This window comes from Amblyraja radiata, chromosome 20, assembly GCF_010909765.2.
Source record: "Amblyraja radiata isolate CabotCenter1 chromosome 20, sAmbRad1.1.pri, whole genome shotgun sequence".
NCBI lineage: Eukaryota > Metazoa > Chordata > Chondrichthyes > Rajiformes > Rajidae > Amblyraja > Amblyraja radiata.
The window spans coordinates 41,480,010-41,504,309 of NC_045975.1; the positions used below are offsets into that span (position 1 = coordinate 41,480,010).

Here is a 24,300-nt window from a genome sequence, read left to right on the forward strand (position 1 = left end):
ACAGGCACCGGGCGTCTGTATTTCAAGGAAAGTCAGTAACTAAAGACTTTTTCGTGTTGCACTCTGTCGTATTTAGCAACTTTGTGTTCTCCTTATTGTTGCAAATCACCGTCTGTCTTATTTCACTCTTGGCGATCTTGTCCTGTCAGTAAAAAATAATCTTTCTCACCCTCGCCTCCCATCCCGTGAAACTCCAATGATGCCTTTGAATTAGTTCAGTGAAAGTGACAGTTGCATTTATCCACCATCACTTTTATTTTAATTCATTTTCAACTCCGTTTATTTTATAGAAAAGTTACTGTTATTGACCTGGAGTCGGTGGAATATTCTTGAACCTCTTGTAGGTTCAATGCACACTGTTTAATTTAATTATTCATTTTTTTGGTGCAAGATGGTGACGCGTGCGTTAAAGAACAAAGGGAATGTGAAAATGAAAGTCAGGGATTTGGGTGGGGGTGGGGAGGGAGGGGGGGGGGGGGGGTGGGGGGTGGAGTGGGGGTGCTGACGCTGTAAACGAGCTGGTAAGGTAGAGATTCAGCCTGTCAATGCCTCGCTACTCACACCGGTCTGGATGACTCGTCCATTAACACAATCTGCGTTTCCATCAGCTTCCTTGTAAGTACAGCCATCCTATTAATAGCACGCCAATGTTATTTACAGTATTGTGTCGCGGTGATCTTAATACCATCATGCCCACACACACCACCGCCGTAGATACAATGCTGAAACTTTATTTAACATTTCCACCTCTTTAATATTGTGCCATATATTAAAAGATTGGGACCCTTGGCGCGTTGTGTGTGCAAAGGGAGATCTTATTCTGCGCGCTGTTTTGACTTGATTCCTTCGTGTTTCATTATTTTATTTTTTTGCAATGAGCTTGTGGCCAGAAATAATAATGTCTAAGCGGTTTGCGTATAATTTAAGGATCCTGTATATTGTTGACTAATGTTTGCTCCCCCTTGTACGACTGTCATGCTGCAAAAAAGCCAAACAATGATTCATAACTGCTAACTTAAAGCTCACTTTATCTGCACGTCCCTGTATCAAACGCCGAATCTAGTTCATCAACGCTTGCAGGTAAGTTTGTTCAATAGATAGACGTCGCTTTTTAAATATATGGCACTTATTCCAGGCTATGTTCTATTCATTCCAAGCGCCGCGACCACTCTCTAGGTAACTTTCGCCTCTACCTTTCCGCCGCTATTCAGACAGACATTCCTTCGCACAAGACGCGTCTCCTTACTGCTCACCGCACAGTCCCACGCAAGTTCTCGACTTCTTCAGAATGCGGATTGTTGAAAAGGAAAAATAAAACACCTTTGTTTTAAATAAATGTGATTGCGGGAGAGAGGGGTTGGCCAAGTTAATGTCAATGCGGTAGTCGTGACTGAAAGCCGGTGTGGTAGCCGGAGCGGTATCGATTTCGCCTCAGTTTGCCGGTAACACAAACTTGTTCAATACAGCTTAGTCATATTTCAAACCAAGGCTACGTTTTAAAACAAAACCCGCCCCGCTAGACCCCTCTCAGTCTCGGTGCTAGAATAACATAAAGTGCTGGAGTAACTCAGCGGGTCAGGGAAAGAAATAATATGTGTTAAATTGCATGTAACTTTTTAATAGGTAACTAAACTACTTTTTTTTAATAAACCGCGTTGTGCTGGGTCGTTTGAAAAGGGCATCTATTGCGACAGGCTGCGTGTCTCCATACTTTGTTAAAGTTCGGGCTGTTTTATCCTCTTGCGCGCATCGCTCTGTCGGCAACGTTCACGGTCCAAGCATTGGAAATATTGAGAACAGCGAGCCGGAGCCAATACCTGTTCCCGGCTGAGACAACTGCCAGCTTCAAGAGCATTGCCGCCAAGTAAAAGTTTCTTTACAATAAAACATACACACGCTGAGTCCCCGCACTGCCCTTTGCCGAGCTCTAGCGATTCTGAGCAGCCGCGATTGCCCGGCGCGCCGCTTCACGGTGGGCATTGGAGGACATTTCATTCAATAAATCGGCACTTTGGGGGCATTGGGAGTCGATGACAATCAATTAATTTTGACCCAGTCCATAATCCTGATGTATCTAGGCGTTTTGTGCCGGGTTGGCAGCGCGCCGTTGTTTTATTTTGGGGGGTTTTTAATCGCTTCCGAAATCTTGCTCGGTTTAAGGCGCAACTTGCCCTGGAGAGCCAAAAATCGCCCATCATCGCGGGCATGCATCTCCGCCGCCCGCGCACACTCCAACTAATAAAGATCAACTAGTTATGACATTCAGGTCGATTCCGAGATTGGCTGTGTCCCTCGGATACCCAGCTACCAATTCCCTTTCCCCATCAAATTCCCTTTCCTGCTTTCAAGCAGAGTCATTGCACCAGCCTGAACCGCGGTCACACACACTCCACTGGTCCACATGCCATAGTCGACGTACAGAGGTGTGCTCTTAATAAAGCTGCATTGTACTTGGTCAAACCTGTTGTTCCTATTCTCGTTCCAGGTTTTCAGTTGGAATCTGCAAGTACCAACGTTCTTGTATTCCTCGTTGAGGCATTCACAGAGGCACTCTCTCCCTTCCTGTGTAATCCGAATGGCCCATACTCATTACTTTTCAGTCCCATTCACCTTCAGTATTTCCAATTACCTAGAACTGCTTGTCAACTGCAAAATGACCTGCGAGAAAATAACTTAATTTAACTCTAATTGACACACACACCCAGTCGCGATATTGTGTAGGTATTGTTAAGTATATTAGCTCCAGTTGAAATTACTACCAACTGTCCAGCGTCCTAACAGCAACGGCTTGAGGAGCGCAAACGCCATTTGATTAGGTGGCGATGGAGATCATTTATACCGTCAGCTCGAGGTTAATCTGGCGAATTTGTGTTGAAGTTGTGTAAATATATATTATATTTTTTATTTTATAGGTTTATAAATATACATACTATAAGGGTTTGTAGGTTAATTGGTCTCTGTAAAATTTCCCCTAGCCTAGATGAGAAAGTGGGATAACAGAATTAGTGTGAGCGGGTGCTCGCTGGTCGGCGCTGACTCGGTGGGCCGAAGGGCCTGTTTCCACGCTATATCTGTAAATCTAAACCTAAAACAGGCGCACGGAGGTACGAGGGAGGATGGTCTTGTCTCGATATGTGTGCGACCCAAGGCACATTCCGGTACATGTTGAATGTATGCAGAATGCAATTAATTATTATTAATATGAAAACAATATCAGTCAAGGGAAAAATCACTTACTTGATGTTTAAAATGTCAATATCGTTTCCAGAATCGCTGGCAACGTTGCTTGAAATGATCCTTTAAAAGTTCGAAACTACAATTAAATGAAGTATTTCACAGAGAGTAGGGATAAAGTTTGTGTCTATTTACCCGGCGTAAAGCCTTATATCATTATGATCAAGTTGCTTCACAGTCAGCTTTGAAATATACAATCTGCTAAATGACTCGCAATGCGTTATGTTTTCATCAGTACAACACTGGGGCATTTTGTGTTCTATTCAAGCTGGTGGATGCGAAGAAATCTCAACTGCAGTGTGTTTGTGTGTGTGTGTGTCTAATTCAATGATCAAAGGTGGGATATGCAGATTGACAGATCGCCGTGGTAGTTTTCCTGACGGTACCTGTTACACGTTCACTATCTTCCTTTCCTTTACAATTCGAATGAGATGCTTCGGTGAAGAGCGGCAGAGAGAGTATCATTGTAACAGAGAGCTGGGAGTTTATCTGTGTTGATAACATCTGCCGGGCAAGGGTGAGTCGGGTCATTTTGTTGTCTCTCAGTTCTCGGGGTGTGTATAATATCTGTCTGAAATCACCGCTACCTCAGTGTTGGGGGGGGGGGGGGGGAGAGGAGAGGGGGCTGGATATACCCTCGTGACTGCTGCATTGTAACATAATACAGATTGATTACATTACTAGCTAGGTGTCAGTTCCATTGATGTTTCGCCGTTGATTCCAGGTAGAGCTATCTGTTACTGTATGCATCATCTTCACAGTTGCTGGTATTTAGAGGCTTAACTTCACTTACGTAACCAGATTGGGCAGCGAAGTTTCAGATTTAAAAAAAAAAAGGGTTTTAATAGCAATACTTGATAGCAATGTACAAGCCCGAGGAAGATAAGATGAGAAAAAGAGGATGCCTAGTGACCGCCTTGCTCTCCTCTCTGTAAATATAATTAGACACTTTCAGTCCCTGAGATAATCGACTTAGATCAGACTGATTATAAAATGCCCGGGAAGCGGCAGGGAAGGGGTTAATGTGTAACTATATCAGGTTTCCGAGTTGTACAATATCAGTACAAGAAATTGTTGTACACCAGATGATTGGAGCGCTTTTCCCAGTGTTGGCTTTCTCGCTGTGATCCAGATCACATCGCCGGCAACCGCCGTTCATTCACCCCCCCCCCCCCCACCCCCCCCCAAATCAATTATCCTCAATGGTTTTATTTTCCACAGCCGCCGAGATCCACCTCGCCCGCCCGCTCGCTCTCCAGCCATCATTACTTTAACTGTACAAATGTAAACCCGAGATTTATCTATCTATCTATCTGCACGCGTTTCCTTCCAAGGGCCGGCGAGGCTTCTTTAATTAAAAATATCATAGCTTTTCCTTTTCAAAAAGCCCCCCCAAAAAGTTCAGGGACATTAATTAGGCAGATGCGTGGGAATTAATGCTGGCGGATGGGCTAGAGAGCGAGGGGGGGAAGTTGGGATTTTTTTTTCCTCTTTCAGTTTTGTTGTGGTGTGTTAGTTAAGTTCAGTAGTTCTGACCAGTGAATGGTTGCTAATAGCTGGCTGTGTCTTGTGGTAGCGTGAATTAGCCGGGGCGGCTGGCTGGGTGATCTCCAGTCTCAGTCTCTCCCCTCTCTCCTCTCTCTCTCCCTCTCTCTCTCTGGTCTCGGGAGCCGTATAGACATCAAGGCTGGTGAGAAAGGGGGGAAGCCATGAGATCAATGCCCTGGCTATTCACTTCATGACGTTGCACGACGGGAAATGCTTTGAATACTTGCGACATGGCCGCTGGAATTGATCGCCAAGATTGACAGCACTAACCATCGCTTCACTTGTTCCTCAGAGAATAGCAATATTATTTTCCTGCAGCCTTTCGGCAACTTCTGCAAGCGACTCGGAACCCCCCCCACCCCCTCCTCCTCCTCTCCCCATCACCCACCCCCACCTCTCCATGGCCCGTGGACGCCACAGCTGACTTTAGGCTCTTCCTTGCTGCTCTTTTGTTATTTTTTAAAGAAAAAATATATATGTAACGATTGTTTTAAAATTAGATCCTTCTCACGACACGGGATAGCACGGCGCTGCCTCTCGTCAGACTGGCTTCTAAGGTAACCGGGACAAAACCGCTTATGTTGTGTGTGTGTGTGTGTGTGTGTATACGCGCGTTGCTTGTTATGTCTGGAGTCCCTTTTGCCTGTGTGAATTTCCATGGATTTCTCCTTAAAGCTTGTGTGCTGGAGGCTGGGTTTTTTTTTCTCCCTCCCTTCCTCCCTCCTCTCCCTCTCCCTTTCCCTCTCCGTTGTTGTTGAGATTTGGTTAGGGTCAGTTCGTGGAAGGACAGCGCGCCTAGGGGTTGTTCTTACAAATCTCCCCCCCCCCCCCTCTCTTTTTTCCCTTCCCTCCCCTCTCTCCCCTCCGCAACTTCATTGAATCTTCTTATAATCTGCAATCAAATCCCATGCGAATTATCGCAAATCTTTCTGCTGCCCGCACTTACAAGGAACAAGTCCTCTTGCCCTCGCCCCCTAGCAACCCCCTTATTCCTTCCTTCCGGGCTTTGCTGTGAGCGCCGCACCGCAGCTTAGAGCGAGGGGCAGGCGATCGCTCCGTGGGCTGGGAATCAGTGAGGAAGCCGGCAATCTGGTGTTGGCGAGGGGCAGGCTGACCCGGCGCCCAGCCTCTTGCGCTGTGTCTGTGCAAGCGGCCAGAGATTGCGCTTTGTTTCAGAAAAAAGCTGTGAACTCGTCCCCCCCCCCCCCCCCCCCCCCCCCCTCCCCTTAAAAGTGTGGCGGCGGCGGGAGCGTGAATGAAGAGCTCGAAGTTTAGTTTGTGTTGCGCCGGTCAGCCGTGCAGTAGCGGAGCGACTAGCAACAGTTTCCCAAAACAAGCAGGCGGCAATTTCGATTCTGTCCACACTGTGGTACTAGATGTTAGAAACCGCCCGCCCGTCCGCGGAAAGTCGCTGATTACAGAATTATAAAGTTGCAATCTGCTCGTTTAAGGTGCTTGTCCACTCTTCATATTAAACCACATATATATTTAGTTAAGTTCATAACGCCGGCAGTTCTGCCCATTCCCGCCCTTGTCCGAGATCATCTCTTCTTTAGTTAGTTCTGCTGATGAGGGATATGCAAATCGACCCGAAAAGAATGCACAAGCACGTAAATTAAAATAAAACAGGCATTGAAAGAGCGACCCATAAGGAGACAATGCTCCACTTTCCCCAATACAGATTTCCTAGGCGCGATCACACTCTCCTGTCAACCACAGACACCGAACGTGAGTTCTGAAATTTACTTTGAAAACACTGCTGATAAAATTGTATAGAAATACTGGTCGATACGACCACCCCTCCCCTCATCCCCCCCTCCTCCCTTCTCCTCTCCCCGAACTATATCGATTAGGTAACAATAACTATTGTTCAGAGTTTTATACAGCTTTATATTAATGCACCTAATTTTCCTTATTTTTAAAATCCAGTTTTATTGAACAAGGATCACGTCTGACATTAAATTAGTTTAATACATTGTAATATTGAATACATTGCCCCAGTTTTTAAAAAACACATGCAAGTTTGAAGAAGGGTCTCGACCCGAAACGTCACCTATTCCTTCGCTCCATAGATGCTGCCTCACTCGCTGAGTTTCTCCAACATTTTTGATCAAACTTTGCACGTTTCATTAAAGTAATTTGTGGTGTTATATTCGGAAGCCCTATCGATGATATGCTACTTGGAATCAGATTAAGGTGTCCTTTATTTCCCCTGTGAAATTTTGCAATAACTTCCACCCACTGTGTGAAAGGAGGAAAGCGTTAAATGGAATCTCTAAATAGGACATCGCCTGTTTACTAGTCAGAAGCCCCGATGTTATCGCTGTGATAGCTGATCCTTTTTTTATTCACACTTTCACTTGGGTTTTTGGAGAAGCCGAACGAGGGAACTTTGAACAGACAATTATTGCCCTGGCTGTTCTTGTCTCTCCTTGGTGAGAGGAAGGCGGGGGCGGCGTGGGCAGGAGAGAAAGTAAATGTGAAAGTTGCCTGGGGAGACGAGATTAGCTCTTTCTGACATTTGGGTCAGGGGTGTTTCCCAAAATACTGAGTCAAAACTTTCACCATTTACAAAAAAAATCGCATGTCGAGCGCAGATAAGGCGCGTGTTTAAACCGCATCACATCTGTTTATTATAAGGGTTTGGAACATTTGTAATATTACATCTCTCCCATTATTTTAGCATGACGCGCACATCACTTTCTGAATTGATGCTAATATGCACAAGAATTGTCATCTTCGACTGGTATTAATATATGATAATAGCGATTGTCTGATTGACATGGAGTGTTTTTCTCTTTGTTGATGTGCAAATCCATTTCTTCATCAATAGGCTGAATAAATAGAAAACTGAAAAGTAGACATCTCGAGTATACTCGACTGATTAATTGTTACCTGCATTAAAACTATATTTTAGGCATTTGAATGAATGAAACTTTAGTGCTTCGTGTACCCAGGTACAGTGACATTATTTGCTTTGCATTCAATGCAACATTCACCGCGATAGTCAAAACGCGATACTTCATAATTTCTACCGTTGTATCGACTAATCGATCATTTATTGCGGATATAAGATATATTATGAGCGTCTGGGAGGAAAATATTTGCATGGCATACAGACCAAACAATACTGTAGTGGTCAGTTAACAACAGTCCTTCAAAACTGTCTGCGCCGTGTTTGCTTTAATGTGATTTTACTGCACAACACAGATTTGTATTGGCCGATTTAATAAGTTGTTTTTCGACGCTCTTCAAGTAACGACCATTCTTCGCTGGCAACTAAACGCAGTGAGCCTGTCTGTAAAACAATACCCCGGCTAGTCCCAGTGTTAAAGATAAGTTGATCTGCTGATGGCATTTTGTTTTGAACAGCTGTCTGACTTGTTGCTTGCTGTTAGAGTAGCTTCCCTCATAAGGTATGGTGGCACTGAAGCCGAAAGAAGGTCCAAATGGCACATTTATAATTAGATTGCAAATTCAGCAGATTGTACCCATACTACAGAGTTAAACTGCAATGTCTGGGATCTCTATAGAGGCGTCTTAAAAAGAGACTCCATCGAGTCTTGGGTTATTCTCTCTCGTTTTACATTCTTCAACCTCTACAGCCGTGAACAGCAGGGGGACTTGATTAAGGCAGTATATATTTCACATAATAAACGCCTACCGGGGAGCTACAAGGCTAAAGTTTGGAATCAACAGCAGGGGTGTGATATTTAAATTGTTGACAGATATAGATTCTGCAATCGCGATCTGCCATTAGGCTAGTTCATATTCTATATTCCAGCAGTCACAACATAATCTATCAGTATGAAAGATGCAGCTTTTAAATGTAGATTTAAATATTTCGAATATCAGCACATTAATTTTAAATGCATGTCACTTATATATTGCATTTCTAGTAGTTTGGAATCTGACATTCTGTGTGGCTGGCTGAATATATGCTGGATTTTTACAACAACTAACACATATTGCACACAATGTGAGACAACAACAGCGAAGAGTTTCAGGAACATTAAGTAAACTAAAATAAACTAAGAACAATTTTGGAATATTTTTACTTCTCCTTTAAATAAAGGGACTGTTCCCTTTATTGATTGCTATTGACTACCGACCTGTTAAATCAAAGTATTTTTTAAAGCAATAATCTGGGTTTCCCATATCATTTTAACATGCTATTTTTCATATTCGTTATTTGACCAGCGATCATTTGCAACACAACCTAAGTTGCGGTTTCCTTTTACACTTGAACCTACAACCAACCCACAATCTTTATATATTCGCACAATAAGATGAATGCGTTTAGAGTTTAGTTAAGGCAATAGCAAAGGCATTATTGTTTGTCCAAGAAACGCGTCTGATTTAAAGCACAAATTGGACTTAATGAGAATATGAATCAAAGGCAATAATTGGGAAAGGGCTCTCAGCAACTTGTAGTTCATCATCTTAGTTATACTTATCATGAAATGAAACTATGAATAATTTAAAACCAATGGGCAGCACCCTTCTGAAGTTTAAAGTAAAAATCAAATTTCTAAAGGCATTTTTAACTAGTAAAACAAAATTAATTCCCTTTGTTTTAGATATCCTTGAGAAAATCGATGTAATCATATGCTGGTTTACGCTTTGTTCATCACCCAGAGACCCGGGCATAATTAAGGCTGACTCTGCAGTTACTAAAATAACTGGTGTTGGGGAAAATGAAAGGGACTTGCCCCATTTTAGTGAGTTGGTATATTGCCCCCATTTTAGTGAGCTGGTATATTGCCCCCATTTTAGTGAGCTGGTATATTGCCCCCATTTTAGTGAGCTGGTATATTGCCCCCATTTTAGTGAGCTGGTATATTGCCCCCATTTTAGTGAGCTGGTATATTGCCCCTATTTTAGTGAGCTGGTATATTGCCCCCATTTTAGTGAGATGGTATATTGCCCCCATTTTAGTGAGCTGGTATATTGCCCCCATTTTAGTGAGCTGGTATATTGCCCCTATTTTAGTGAGCTGGTATATTGCCCCCATTTTAGTGAGATGGTATATTGCCCCCATTTTAGTGAGCTGGTATCGCTCCTGTAGCTCAGGTTGATGAGTCGTTGCGATGAAAAGTAAATGTTCTAGCTGTCACACGGGCGAAAGTTCGACTCGGTTAAAATAAAATCTCGAAATGAAAGAGTGATAATTGCACGTATTATTGTTGCGGGCACAAGAGGGGAATAATGTATATTTCAAATATAATTTTAGCACCAAGTGCTTCGTCTCCTCGATGCACGCTGGCACGTGTAGGGTTAATTCACTCTCAGCACCGCTCCAAGATAAATCGGGACGGACATAATCCAGGCTACTGTAGGGTCATTTTACTTCAGTTTAATTCCAACAGGTTTCAAAGTTGCTTTCGTAGTGTTTACTTTAAAAACATTCTATGTAGTTTTGAAATATTTCACATGAGGTGTACTATCGGAGCGCTTGGTTCTTCCCACTGACTTGCGTCTAACTTAGCGGCATCTCCTCCAGATTCTACCCGGAGCCCAGATGGGTTTGTGTGAAATATACCCTAGACTCTAGATATCATGCTATCCAGCTTTAAACACGGCAGGTGCTGCGGGGCCAGGGTTGTGATCCATTGAGAGGGAGGGAGCCCGGTTGATGTGCCCGTGTACCGTTTATCTGGTGTGGCCCATTCAAACACTACTTGCCCCTCCGTGTTTGGAGCGAACAGGCAAAAACAGAAGATGTACAAGGGTAATGATTTTTAAATAAAAAGCAGGAGGGGGGGATGGGGAAAGACTTGTGCTTGACACATATAGTTCGCTTGTGCTGGATAGAGATCTGTGGGGAGATGAGGAAGGGAGGTTGCGACTGTAAGATCGGGGTTCGCTGACAGGCTCAGATTTCCCTGCACAGCGGGCACCAGTCAAAGCAGCCGAGCGAGTGGGTCTGAAAGGAGATTGTGGAGGCGGGGAGCGCACAGTCCAAGCCCGTATAGTCACTGCACTGTAGCCCCGCTACATCGGCGGAGCGAGCGCACAAGCTCAGCTCCCAACGTGACATTACTTGGAAACGACACTGGATAGAATATCCTCGCATCCCCATTAGAAAAATAGATCTTGTTTGCGAACGGCTTGGTATTAATGCAACAAGCGCTGCTGTACAGTGCTCTTGCTGTATGTGTGTGTGTGTGTGTGTGATTGTTGTAAGCGGAGCTGCTAGGATTTAGTGAATCTTTCTCTCCTTGAGGTGTGATTTTTTTTTTGCAATATGTTTTCTCCTGCGAACGTTTCCAGCCACAGATCCCTTATTCCACGAGAGATCCCGGGATCAATAATGTGTAGGAAGGAACTGCAGTTGCTGGTTTAAACCCTAGATAGACACAGAACGCTGGCAGCATCTCTGGGGAAAAAAGAATAGGTGATGTTTCGGGTCGAGACCCTTCTTTAGACTGAGATTCAGGGGAGAGGGAAACGAGAAATGATAGCAGCATTGGGAAGCCACCAAAGGCCGCCCTGCAACCGGAGAGAATCGATGGAGAGACCAACTCCCCTCCCTCTTCTCTCTCCAACAGATCATAAAGTTTGCAAAAGCACGCAGACCTTTTGTTTTGTGTGTGTTGTGATTTCCATCCAAATAATAAACACTTTTTGAGGTGTATAACGATGCATTGGAAACTGTATGCAGATATTTAGGAGCAATACTTATTGGGGGGGAAATATACGCAGCGATTTATTACCTATATTTAAAGCTTATATCTGGACGACTCTCGGCCAATATAAAATAGCATTAGTCTACGGTGCAAAAGAGAAATATGCACAAACTCTGAATATTCGCTTATTCTTTCCTGTCTTGTGCGTTTGGAAGCGCGCTTCTCCTGACGCAATTGAAGCCCTCAAGACTTATTCCAAGGCCGTAATGGAAACAAAAACAATCGTCAATTATATAAAATCTAACTTGCTTCCATTTTATTTAATCGCTGGACTTTTATTTCGTTGAGTAGTTGAAAGGAAAACAATCGAGGCCACCCTTGACTCCATTAACACGTCGAAGTAATTATTTGTTTGACAAATGGTATTTCTTATTAAACATGCAATGCTCTACTTTGTACCCGGAGACTAATCACAAGCAAAACATTAGGTATACAAACGGAATAATGTTTAATTATTTGCACTCTAGGGAGAAAGTGCCCATTCCTGAAGATGATTTTCTATGTGCATGTATACTTGACATGATGCAAATATGCTTCGATAATCCTCAGAGATTTCTATTGTAATTAACAGATGCCAAACCTGCACCTTGTACACTCAGTCAAACAGCTGCATTAAAAAAAAATACTGCACTGTTTAAGTAGCACTTAACTCTTATGCTTTATTTAATCTGCAATCCAATAGAATATATTGAGTTCATCAAGATGCATGATATATTTCATCTAGATATTGACCGTATTTGAGGGCTAGTGCAGGAAGCTATTGACTGTGGAGTTGTGGAGTGATTAAGTTAGATATACTACTCAAAGTCGAAGGTTGAGGGTATTAATGTGCAGCAGAGGTCAATTCTGTGACCAATAGGCCACATATTCACTGAAAGTTGTGGTCACTATTAACTGAACAGAATATTTGACTGCGAAATACACTACCCTGTGACTTACACCCTCTGCTCCTTTTGCCATTTCATTTATTGCAGACTATTGATTCTTACTGTTAATTAAAATACAGTGATACCGTTTATTTTCTGTAAAGGAAAAAGTCTTCCTCCAACCCAGGTTAAAGTTGCAATCCTAGATTTGGTAGAATGAGTTTACTGCTAGTTCCAGGATTTCACTAAAATTGGAGGCGCAGAGACATTTTACAGTATTTCCATTTGAATAATGAAGTGTAATAATTTTGAACATTGGCCTTACGATCATGAATTTCACTCGATAAGAAAGAAATGGAGCTTATTAAATGTAGTGTGAAGTTTAAGTAGTTACAAACCTGCTATTGACAGCAATTTTGGGAGTCGAGTGTACCAAACAAAATGAATATTACCACAACATTAATTTAATTTTAGCCGAAGCCTAATTTTATTTTCTTGCATAGTGGCGTTGTATAAATGGGTGACAGTGTAAGTGATGTATACCAGATGTGCTTCATGCTGAAAATTCTCCTGTCGTTAGAGATATAATTCTTGTTATTTCATTCAGGCGTCGTAACTCATGTCTCTCAAATGACTAGACCTGATAACTCAAAACTAACCAAGTCAGGAGTAAATCATAGTCGCTGGTGTACAAGGGGCTCAGATGGGACTAATGGCACTTTCTCATGCCTTCTGAGTGTAGCCTAGCTTGGTCGAGCGCTTACTTATTTTCCCATTGTTGGAGACTATTCCTGATGGAGTACGACTTTACAATTTATCGACATTTTCCATTATCTATCCAAATATGTGATATGTGGTAGCGAGTTGGTTAGAAGGAAAAGACAAGTGAAATGGATTCTATTTCTACACTGTGCCTGGATGTGCACTGCTGGAGAGGGGCATTGGATGGGAATTAGAGGTGAGAGGCAATAGATAATCCTTCACATCTCTAGCCCAGGGCAACGCTCCAGCTGAGATCCGTTTACTCCTGGTACATCAGCTTGGAAGCGTGCACTGCCACATCCAGTCACAGCATCTTCCACCTCTGTTATCAGGCTTCTGAATGGTCCTTCCATAAGCTAGGGCACTGTCCAATTCACCTCTACCCCATTGCGGACATTGGACTTTGGCTCTGGAACTGATGCGCTACAATGCTGAGAACTATATTCTGCACTCTGTATCTGGCCCTTTTTGCTCTACCTATTGTATTTGAGTTTGACTTGATTGTATTGATGTATGGTATTGTCTGATCTGTTTGGATAGCATGCAATGCAAAGCTTTTCACTTTACCTCAGTACATGTGACAATAATAAACCTAAACTAAACAGTCCAGAGGTTCTGGAGGTTCAAGAAGGGTCCCGACCCGAAATGTCAGAGGTTATAGGGAGAAGGCTGGAGAATGGGGTTAGGAAGGAGAGATAGATCAGCTATGGTTGAATGGTGGAGTAAGCTTGATGGGTCGAATGGCCTAAATCTGCTCCTATCACTTATGATCTTATGAACATCACCTATCCATGTTATTCAGGGATGCTGCCTGATTTGCTGATTTACTCCAGCACTTTGTGTCTTTCCTTTGCAAACCAGCATCTGCAGTTCCTTGTTTCTATTGAGCAAAAAGGTTTAACTTGGGACACCATTGCTTGGGTTAGGATAACACTCAATAGTCTGAAGAAGGGTCTCGACCTGAAACGTCACCCATTCCTTTTCTCCAGAGACGCTGCCTATCCCGATGAGTTATTCTAGCTTTTTGTGTTTATCTTCAGTTTAAAGCGGCTTCTGCAGTTCCTTCCTACACTAAATATTGAATTGACCCTGGGTATTTAGCAAGCTAAACATGACTGTTCAATACAGGAATATTGCCACAGTCATTAAACAATCAGCGTGAATATCGTCATGGAAAGACTGACATCTAAAAACCTCAGATGGAGTAAGAATAATTCTGAATGTTATAATATATATTCCGGTAGCGAAATAAGAGGAACGATTTGAAGGCATCAACCAACCCCTTGTTTGAGTTTAATCTGTACATACAAATTATTGGATAATGTCAAATTTTAATTAACCAATGCACTTGATGCACTGCCCACATCATTGTAAATCATTGACTTAACATGTGTTGATGGATTCAAACAATTCCACTCGTTTTTTTTCAACAGACTGGCCCAGTAAGTCATAATCACATAAAAAGTTGCTGGGACGTGGTTGATGCGATTTAGCTAAAGCCTTGTTCCTGTCATTCACATTAGTATGTAATAAGAACCTCGAAAATGGGTTATTTACCATTCTCTAAGCCTTTGACATAACCCCGTGGCAATGCTATGCCTCCATTTTATGTCACATCTAATGCATCCATGGAAATGCTTGCTACCTTAACATTTAAGCTGCAATGAATCTTAGAATTAAAAACAGTGAAATTCCAAAAGGATATACGGTAGCTTTATCAGGAACAGATACCCTTTCTTTCGTAATGGCTTCTTCCAAACAACCATCATGCTGTTAAATGCTACAAACACTCCCGCGCCCTCTACTTTCAGTCTGAAGAAGTGTTCTCACCCGAAACGTCAACCATCCTTTTTCTCCAGAGATGCTGTCTGACCCACTGAGTTACTCCAGCACTTTATGTCTATCTTCGGTATAAACCGGCATCTGCAGTTCCTTCCTACACTACACCCGCCAACTAAACTATGTCCCGTCAAGGTTGCACTAGGGACTTTGTTTTGTTGGTGTTTTTTTTGTTTGCCCTAATATTAAGATTTAAAGTGGGTAGCACGGTGGTGCAGCGGTAGAGTTGCTACATTACAGCACCAGAGACCCGGGTTCGATCCTGACTATGGGTGCTGTCTGTACGGAGTTTGTACGTTCTCCCTGAGACCGTGTGGGTTGTCTTTGGAGGTGGGAGGTGCTCCGGTTTCCTCCCACCACCAAAGACTTACAGGTTTGTAGGTTAATTGGCTTCGGTAAAATTGTAAATTGTTCCTCGTATGTAGGACACTGTTAGTGTATGGGGTGATTGCTGGTCGGCGTGGACTCAGTGGGCTGAAAGGCCTGTTTCCGTGCTGTTTCTCTAAAGTCTAAGAAAAATATTGAAATAATGTTATCTATGAGTACTGTGTCTACAGGCCTGTTATGTTGCACATAATAATTTCATTGTTCCCGTTCCGGTACATGTGACAATTAAATGTTCTTGACTCTTCGTCAACATTCAGAATGTAATTTTAAACATCTGTCTTTGTAAATCATAGGTTTGAGTTTTTTGAGCAACTTTGTTGTACAGAGAGTAGCCGTTGTCCTCCAATAAGCCACAGTGAATGGTTTTGCACCGATTTGCTGTGCGATGTAGTCGGTAGCACAGATTACATCAATATTTTGCCTGTTATCTATGTCAGGTTACTTTTTAAAAGAGCAAGGGCCAAGCTGACTGTTAAAAGTGTACCTTAAATGAAAGACCAGTCTTCAGCTGTGTAAAGAGTGCAAACAAACGTTCACATAGTGAGGGAAGTTAATCTGCTGCAGGTTTGCATTGCACCCAAAGTCTTAACACCTCCCGGCAAATGCACAGCCTTTTTCTGTGAAAAACTGTAAGGTTTTGAAACACAGCTCCAAGCCTAAAATTTGTACCGTCTGAGGTTAGTGTGTCTGCCTCACGAATCTGTGTGAAATTCTTCGGTCTTCTATTCTAGTGGTGCCATTCAAACATTTTGTGTGTTTCATCAGCACTGATGTGCATTAATATCCAGGTGCACAGTTCCAATTGTATAACAGTATTCACTTTGATTTTGAGACGTTGATCATCTAAATATTATTTCTAGGTGTTTTTAGGTTTTTTAAAACTTTTTTTCGTTTAGTTTAGAGATACAGCGTGGAAACAGGCCCTTCGGGCCACCGAGTCCATGCCGACCAGCAATCCCCGCACCTTAACACTATCCTGCACACACCAGGGCCAATTTACAAATATACTTAGCCAATTCACGTACAAACCTGTACGTCTTTGGAGTGTGGGAGGAAACCGAAGATCTCGGAGAAAACCCACGCGGTCACGGGGAGAACGTACAAACTCCGTACAGTCACAGGAAGAACGTACAAACTCCATACAGACAGCACCGTAGTCAAGATTGAACCCGGGTCTCCGGCGCTGTAAGGCAGCAACTTTACCTCTGAGCCACCGTGCCGCCTAGTCTAGTCCAGTGCAGTTTTTACTTCAGATATATTGATGAATAAAACATTTTGGTTAAAGCTCTAATCAAAGTTTGGTGAAGGGGTCTTTGGTCACCTGAACATTATTGCTTTCATAGTTTATCAGTGCTGGAGGAATTTGGCTGGTCAGGCAGCACCTGTGAAGGGAATAAATAGATGACTTTTCAGGTTGGGCCCCTTGTACAAATAATGGGAGTCTAATTGGCTAGATAGCTTCTTCGTTGCCTTAATAATTATACAAATATATAATTTACAATATCTTTGCTCATCAAATTCTGATCTCTTGAAAATATCCAGTAGTTTAAAGGTGAGAGGGGCAAAGTTTAAAGGAGATATGCAGGGCAAGATTTTTTACACAGAGAGTGATGAGGGCCTGGAGCTCGCTGCCGGGTTGGTGGTGGAGGCAGATACAATAGTGGTGTTTAAGAGACTTTTGGCTAGGCACATGGATATGCAGGAATGGGGAGATATAGATTATGAGAAGCTAGATAAGAGATGGCCGGCGCAGACATTGTGGGCCAAAGGGCCTATTCCTGTGCTGTGCTATGTTCTAATTACTCCTCCATTGGCAACTGTGCCTTTATCTGCAAGTATGCACAGAGTCTCGTGCCCAGAGTAGGTGAATCGAGGACTAAAGGACATAGGTTTAAGGTGAAGGGGAAAAGATTTAATAGGAATCTGAGGGGTAGTTTTTTCACACAAAGGTTGGTGGGTATATGGAACAAGCTGCCAGAGGATGTGGTTGAAGTAGGGACTATCCCAATGGTTAAGAAACAGTATGACAAGTACATAGATAGCACAGGTTTGGAGGGATATGGACCAAATGAGGGCAGGTCAGACTAGTGTAGCTGGGACATGTTGGGCGGTGTGGGAAAGTTGGGCTGAAGGGCCTGGTTCCCCACTATATCACTCTATGACTCTATAAGTATCCTAAGCTTTAATTCTCTCTCTTTACCTTTCCAGCTTACATGCTTGATTTAAGACCTCCCATAAAATATTGGCATTTGATTTATTGATTATCTGTACTAATATCTAACGCCAATTTTCATTTTGATAATGTGCGTATAAAGCACGTGGCGGGTGTACTGATGGTGCTATGTAGACGCACATTGATGCTGTCCATGCTGCAGTGCAGCACTAATGTTGTTTGCATCATTGCAATAGCCCACTATTAACTGAGATATTAAACCAAGGTCCTTTGTAAACTTTAAGAAAGATGCAAACGTTGATTCCCTGTGTAATGTGGATTTGTGAATGATAAATCACAATTGTGTGTCTTTTCCTCTTTAACCATTTCAATGCTGATCCTCCACTGTAACAATAAAATGTGTTTTAGAATGCAGATGTGGAGCTGTATTCACCCATTAGAATATCAGCGGATAGATTTTTTTCTAGCTGTAATAGTGCAAGGTTGATGCTATAATTTATGATTGTGATAGTCATTCTTCAGTGTAAATATTGGTTTCAAACTGGTTTGTGTAAGAAAGGAAAATAGAACTTTTGTATATAAAATGAAACAGGAAGAGGTATGCTCAAGTTTGTAACAATGCAAGTTTGTAACAATGCAAGTTTGTAAAAATGCAAGTTTGTAACAATGCAAGACAAATTAAGAAATCCAAGATGCAGACGCAAGGAACTGCTGATGCTGGTTTATAAAAAAAAAGAGACAAAGTTCAGGAGTATCTCAGCTGGTCAGGCAGCATCTCTGGAGAATATGGAGAGGTGACGTTTTGGGTTGAGACCCTTCTATAGCCTGAAGGAGAGTCCCGACCCGAGATGTCATCTATCCATGTTCTCCAGAGATGCTGCATGACCCACTGAGTTACTCCAGCACTTTGTGTCTTTTCAAGTTGTCCAATTTGTGTGCTGGGATAACAATCTGACATTGAACTTAACTGGAGTAGATAATAGTGCAATCACTTGGTGTACATCTAGTGTCCTTGGGATAATTTGCCCCAGGCAATATCCAGGTTGTGATCTTCCAACCAGTCAACAAAAAGAATGTAAACTACATAACTCCATAAACCAAATGCATAGGGTTTGGTTCATAGGATTGTGTATGTGGTGAGTCTGAAGAAGGGTCCCAACCCAAAACATCACCTCTCCATGTTCTCCAGAGATGTTGCCTGACCCGCTGAGTTACTCCAGCATTTTGTGTCTATCGTAGCTGTTGGTGACACTGTAGCATCCGTTGTAATCCCTGTCTGACCTCCAGATACAAAACACAAGGGTCCAAGCAAGGAGTACAACATTCATGTCAACTTTAACCACACCATAAAACTGGCATTACAGAGCTATCCTAGAGTGTAACCACAAGTATAAACAGTGGGTGAAGGCTAACAGACATTGTTCTAAGTACCAATGCTGAGCTTGTCAGTGATTTATTTCACAGCTACGTTTTTCTAAAGCTCACACTGTTTCACCGAGGCAGACCTTGCCTCTTTGGCATCAGTGGGGGGGGCAATTTATCAATACACAATTCAGCTGTAAAATGAAGTTTAAATGCTGCCCTTTTTCTAAAGTAAAGGCACAGCCTTCAGTCGAGAATTCAACTCTGTGGAAACACCATTTGTGGTTTATTATTTTCGCCCTTTCCCCTTTTCACTTGTTGCGAGTTGTAGCGTTAGGACACTGAAGTTATTTGGTGATAGTTATTACAGCTGAATTTTGATAGACACACGGCCGATTTATTAAAGTTTTTTTTGCACTGCATTTTAATGTTAAAAGAGCAGTGATTTGGAGCCCAGGAATTCCGTGCTTACATCAGGTATGTGTTTATCTGTAGATGACTATGTTATGTATCGGCTTTGCATAGCTTAGAAAAATTAATGTTTAGGTCTGGTATGTTAAAATCTGTGCAGAGCAACACTCCACACCTTAAAAAGGCAAAGCAAAGCTGCGGTATTTTATCCTGTCTTCGTCTTTTGAAAGGAGTAGAATTCAGTGCTGGAAGCACTGGAATGCTATTTATTTTTATTAAATTTACCATAAGAGCGAGCTGTAATGGTAAAATAATAAAAACAGGCCCATTTTCATCATAAATCCTATCCAAAAATATAACCGTGCCTGTTGGAGTTTTCGCCACGTGATTAAGTGATGTACTATATCTAATCTACATCTCTTTCTACATTGAGAAGCAAATAAATTCCTTCAGCAATAGGGTTTTTTTAATGGTGTAAAATGCACTTTCTGTCTGTGGCTATTCCAACCAGCGCAGTTTCAAATAATTGTATTTGCAAATAGATGACTGTGAACCCTGATTTAATACAATCTTGCATTCTAAAAGCTTGGAAAATGCTTTGTATTTTCGAACCATTCGGTCTGTTCCTTCCATAGTCCCCTGAGATACAACACAACAACATTCAAAACGTTATAATTTCCCAATAAGTTTTTTATTTGAAGAATGAAGATTTTACTTCATTTTACTTTCATTTTGCAAAAATACTTTCATTTGCAATTTATGTTTTGAATGTTCTTGCATTTTTCAGAAATAAATGCTGCATATAAAATGTCATACGTTTTTTTCCAGAGTAAAATAATTTTGCGAAAAATAAGTTAATGGGGTTAGTCCTTGTGCAAACTCTTGAGAAGAGACAATTATCTCCAAACACTATAATGAGGTTAACAGTGGAAATATATTGTAGCAGTTAAGATTTCAGAGCATTGAATAAGGCAGAGGCAGACACCAGGGATGATATAACACAGGCACAGTATTGGGAGATTAAACATATCTCATTAGTTTAAAGCTGAGAAGGATGATGTGGCGCAGATTCCTGATCTATTCAAATGCGTTACTCTTAAAAGAAAATTAGATCCATTTTCACGCAAACATTTGAGTGATTGTGATCAGGGTAGCTCTTTGCAAAGGACAATCTCAGTTTCTGATGTCAGCAAATCTAGAGGTCCGAACAGCTTCTGTTCAAACTACATTTTTAATGCTGCAAAATAATTGGGTGTGCCGCCTTTTGAAAAGAAAACGGTAGCTAAATAATCAGAAAGGTATATTGAGCTGAATACTGGAGGTTTTTACTTTATAATTTGCATTTATATCAATTAGACCAGAATTAACTTACTACATTATGCTTCATAATTCTATTACGCTAATTTTTGATTGAAATTGGTTGACGTATAGGCAACTGACTCTCTTTTGCAGAGGCTTTGCAAAACATGTTTTAAATTCAGTCTATTTACTGTAGATTGGAACCAAGGCTGAGATAAAATTTCACCTTTTCTTCGCAGTCATGCTATTTCTAATGCAAAATAAAAACGGTTTAGACCGTACTAAAGAGGAAAGATCTATTTTTGTTTATGATGCTGGCAAATATTGTCCAACTAATCTGTCTGAAAGAACAACTTTTGATACATTTCACTTTATGATTCAAGATGTTTTAATTGATTACATATATTGTATCCCACAAGTCTCTCTATCTTTATGCAATTACTAACATTTATCCAGAGTATTGATTTTCTGATTTTTAAAAATATTTTGCACAATTAGAGGGAATTAGCTGTAAGGAGAGACACAAGGAACTGCAGATGCCGGCTTACATAAAACAACACAAGTGCTGGAGTAACTCAGCAGGTCATGCAACATCACTGATGAATATGGATATAGGACGTTTTGGGTTGAAACGCTACTTCAGACTAATTGTGGTGGGGGGGGGGGGTGAAAGCTGGAAGAGAGTCAGAACTTTCATTCCCCAGGGTGGAAATGTCAGAGACTAGAGGGCATAGCTTTAAGGTGAAAGGTTAAGTAAAAGTAAAGATCATAAGATCATGATAATCTAGATTTACCTTTTGGAGGTGCCAGTGCATTGTACCAGCACATACCGTCACGAAAAATGCACCGCACACACCTATATAGACTAGATGTGTAAAGGCTTGCGGGCACACAAAGGGTGGTGGGTGTATGGAACAAGCTGCTAGAGGAGGTAGTTGAGGCAGGGACTATCCCGACATTTAAGAAATAGTTAGACGAGACAGGTTTGGAGCGATATGGACCAAATGCGGGCAGGTGGGACTAGTGTAGCTGGGACGTGTTGGCCGGTGTGGGCAAGTTGGGCCGAAGGGCCTGTTTCCACACTGTATCACTCTATGACTCTATAGCTCTATGGCATAACTTTAAAATGAGAGGGGCAAAGTTTAAAGGAGAAATGCAAAGCAAGTTTTTACATAGGGAGTGGTGAGTGCCTGGAACGTCCTGGGTGGTGGAGGCAGATAGGAGTCAAATGGATTTGCAGAGAATGGAGAGATATGGATTACGTGCAGGCAGAGGTAATTAGTTTAACCTGGCATCATGTTCATCATGGCCAATGTGGGCCAAAGGTCCTGTTTCTGTCCTGCACTGTGCTATGTTCTATATTCACCATCTCCTTCTCGGGAGCTCTCGAAACGTCACCTATCTATGTTCTCCAGAGATGCTGCCTGACCCGCTGAGTTACTCCAGCATTTTGTTGTTTTTGGCATTCGGACACTCTTGACACTGATATTAACTTGAAGTAAACCTGATTATAAATTATCTGAAACAAAACTAAAAAAAATTCCAGCACTTCCAGTCTTTTTTTTTTGTAAGACAAGCATCTGCAGTTCCTTGTTTAGTATAGTTTAGAGATACAGCGCAGAAATAAGCCCTTCAGTCCACCGAGTCTGCACTGAATAGCGATCCACGCACATTAACACTACCCTACCCACACGAGGGACAATTTTACATTTATACCAAACCAATTATCCCACAAACCTGTACGCTTTGGAGTGTGTGAGGAAACGGAAGATGTGGTGAAAATCCACACAGGTCACGGGGAGAATGTACAAACTCTGTACAGACGAGCACCCGTAGTCAGGATCGAACCCGGGTCTCTGGCACTGTAAGGCAACAACTCTACCGCTGCGCCACCGTGCCGCCCTGCAGTTCCTTGTGTCTCCTTCTAATATGAAGCTTGAGAAATGGAGAAGTGGGGATGTAAGAAAAACAATCGCAGCCTGCCTGTGCAGCTTGACATTCCCCCACCCACACATACCTGCGGCACCAGCTTCCTAGTGTCTGGACAGGAAGTCTTGAAAATGCCACCAACACTCGTGCTGGTGCAGAGTCTGCACTTGTGTCAGCAAGCAAGTCAAACAGCGCTGGCGCAAACACTTTCAGCCCCGCGCCAAGCCAAATATTCTTGCCCACTGGGTCTACAAGTGAATTGAAAAGTTTTAATCAAAATTAATTTTTAAAATTCCAATACGTTTTGACTGATGCATTATCACAAGCAGATAATTAAAGCAGGCAAGAAACCTACCATTGAACTGTTGATGTGGCGCAGCGGGTAGAGCTGTTGCCTCGTAGCGCTGGAGACCCGGGTTTGATCCTGACCTCCATTGCGGTCCGTGTGTGGCGTTTGCATATTCTCTCTGTGACTGCGTGGGTTTCCTCCAGGAGCTCCCAGAACCTGCAAACGCCACCCAGACAACACCCGAGGTCAGGAGGATCAAACCCGGGTCTCTGGCGCTGTGGGTGGGTGGGTGCTCCGGATTCCAAAGATGTGCGGATTTGTAGATTAATTGGCCCTCTGTAAATTGCCCCTAGTGTGTAGGGAGTGGATGAGAAAGTGAGATAACACAGAACTAGTGTGAACGGGTGATCAATGGTCGGTGTGGGCTGAAGGGTCTATTTTCTTGTTGTATTTATGAATCAATCAATTCAATCAATGAATTAAGTGTCTGTTCTTGGTTAACTCCTTCAAGACTAGTGCAGCCATGCTACTGAGAACATAAATAAAAATCAAAGACATGATACAGCAAATATTTTGCAGCAAATATTGTACGGAGGGTGGTGGGTGCTTTGAACACTCTGTCAAGGGTGGTGCCATAGTGGTGTTTAAGAGACATTTGGATAGGCACATGGATATGCAGGGAAATGGATCATGTGCAGGCAGATCAGTTTTGTCTCGGCATCAGATTCGGCACAGACATTCTGGGCCGAAGGGCCTGTTCCCGTGCTGTACTGTTCTATGTTCTAGGTTGTAATGAATGGAGCTCACCTTCATCCTTTTTCCTATTTACTTTTTTTGTGGCTGGAAGTAATATGGATAAATGACCATTGGTATTTTCTGCAATTAATACATAATTTTGCACAATGGCCCCCATTTCCATGTTGAGTGGGCATGATGATCTAACGCTGCTGATGGATCCTTTACCATGTATCTAGCGTGGTTTGACTTCCAATGGAAAGCAAAGTTGTGAAGTGTTTGTTAAAACAGTAAATTCTGGAGTAACTCAGCTGGCCAGGTGGCCTGTTCTGCTGAGTTCCTCCAGCACTTTGTGTTTTGCTCAAGATTCCAACATCTGCAATTATTCGTATCTTCGTTGCGAAATGTTCATTCCTGCCTCCCTCGACCGCAACCAAGTTACAATGGTTCCCCTGTGAGTGCTAGCAGTTTACTTGACAATAACATTTTCACCACTGAACCTGATACTAAGTGCTGGAGTAACTCAGTGAGTCAGGCAGCATCTCTGGAGAAAAGGAATAGGTGATGTTTCAGGTTGGAACCCTTCTTCAGATTGATTGTAGTAGGGGGGAGAACAGAGGTGGCGGTGGGACAAACCCTGGAAAGTGATCGGTGAATACAGGTAAAGGGGGTTGATTGGCAGATGGGCGGAGTAAGTCACAAAGGCTGGAGGTGACAAGGAGACAAAAGGGTGTTAGATAAGGAGAGGAGTGAAATGTGAGGTCATCGGTATTTCTA

The 24,300-nt window shown here is 42.4% G+C and overlaps 1 protein-coding gene across 2 annotated transcripts in view; it reads left to right on the plus strand.

The window, feature by feature from the left end:
- Window positions 1–534: 534 nt before the first annotated feature.
- The window catches only part of sox6 (SRY-box transcription factor 6), a 651,687-nt gene continuing 627,921 nt past the window's right edge, over window positions 535–24,300 (plus strand). Inside the window, exon 1 of one of the 2 annotated variants that reach the window (XM_033038493.1) lies at window positions 535–615. The gene's annotated coding sequence lies outside the window, so the exon portion shown is untranslated. Of the gene's footprint in view, window positions 616–4,751; window positions 5,340–24,300 lie in introns of those variants that run through there. The other variant, XM_033038492.1, reaches the window with a different exon arrangement.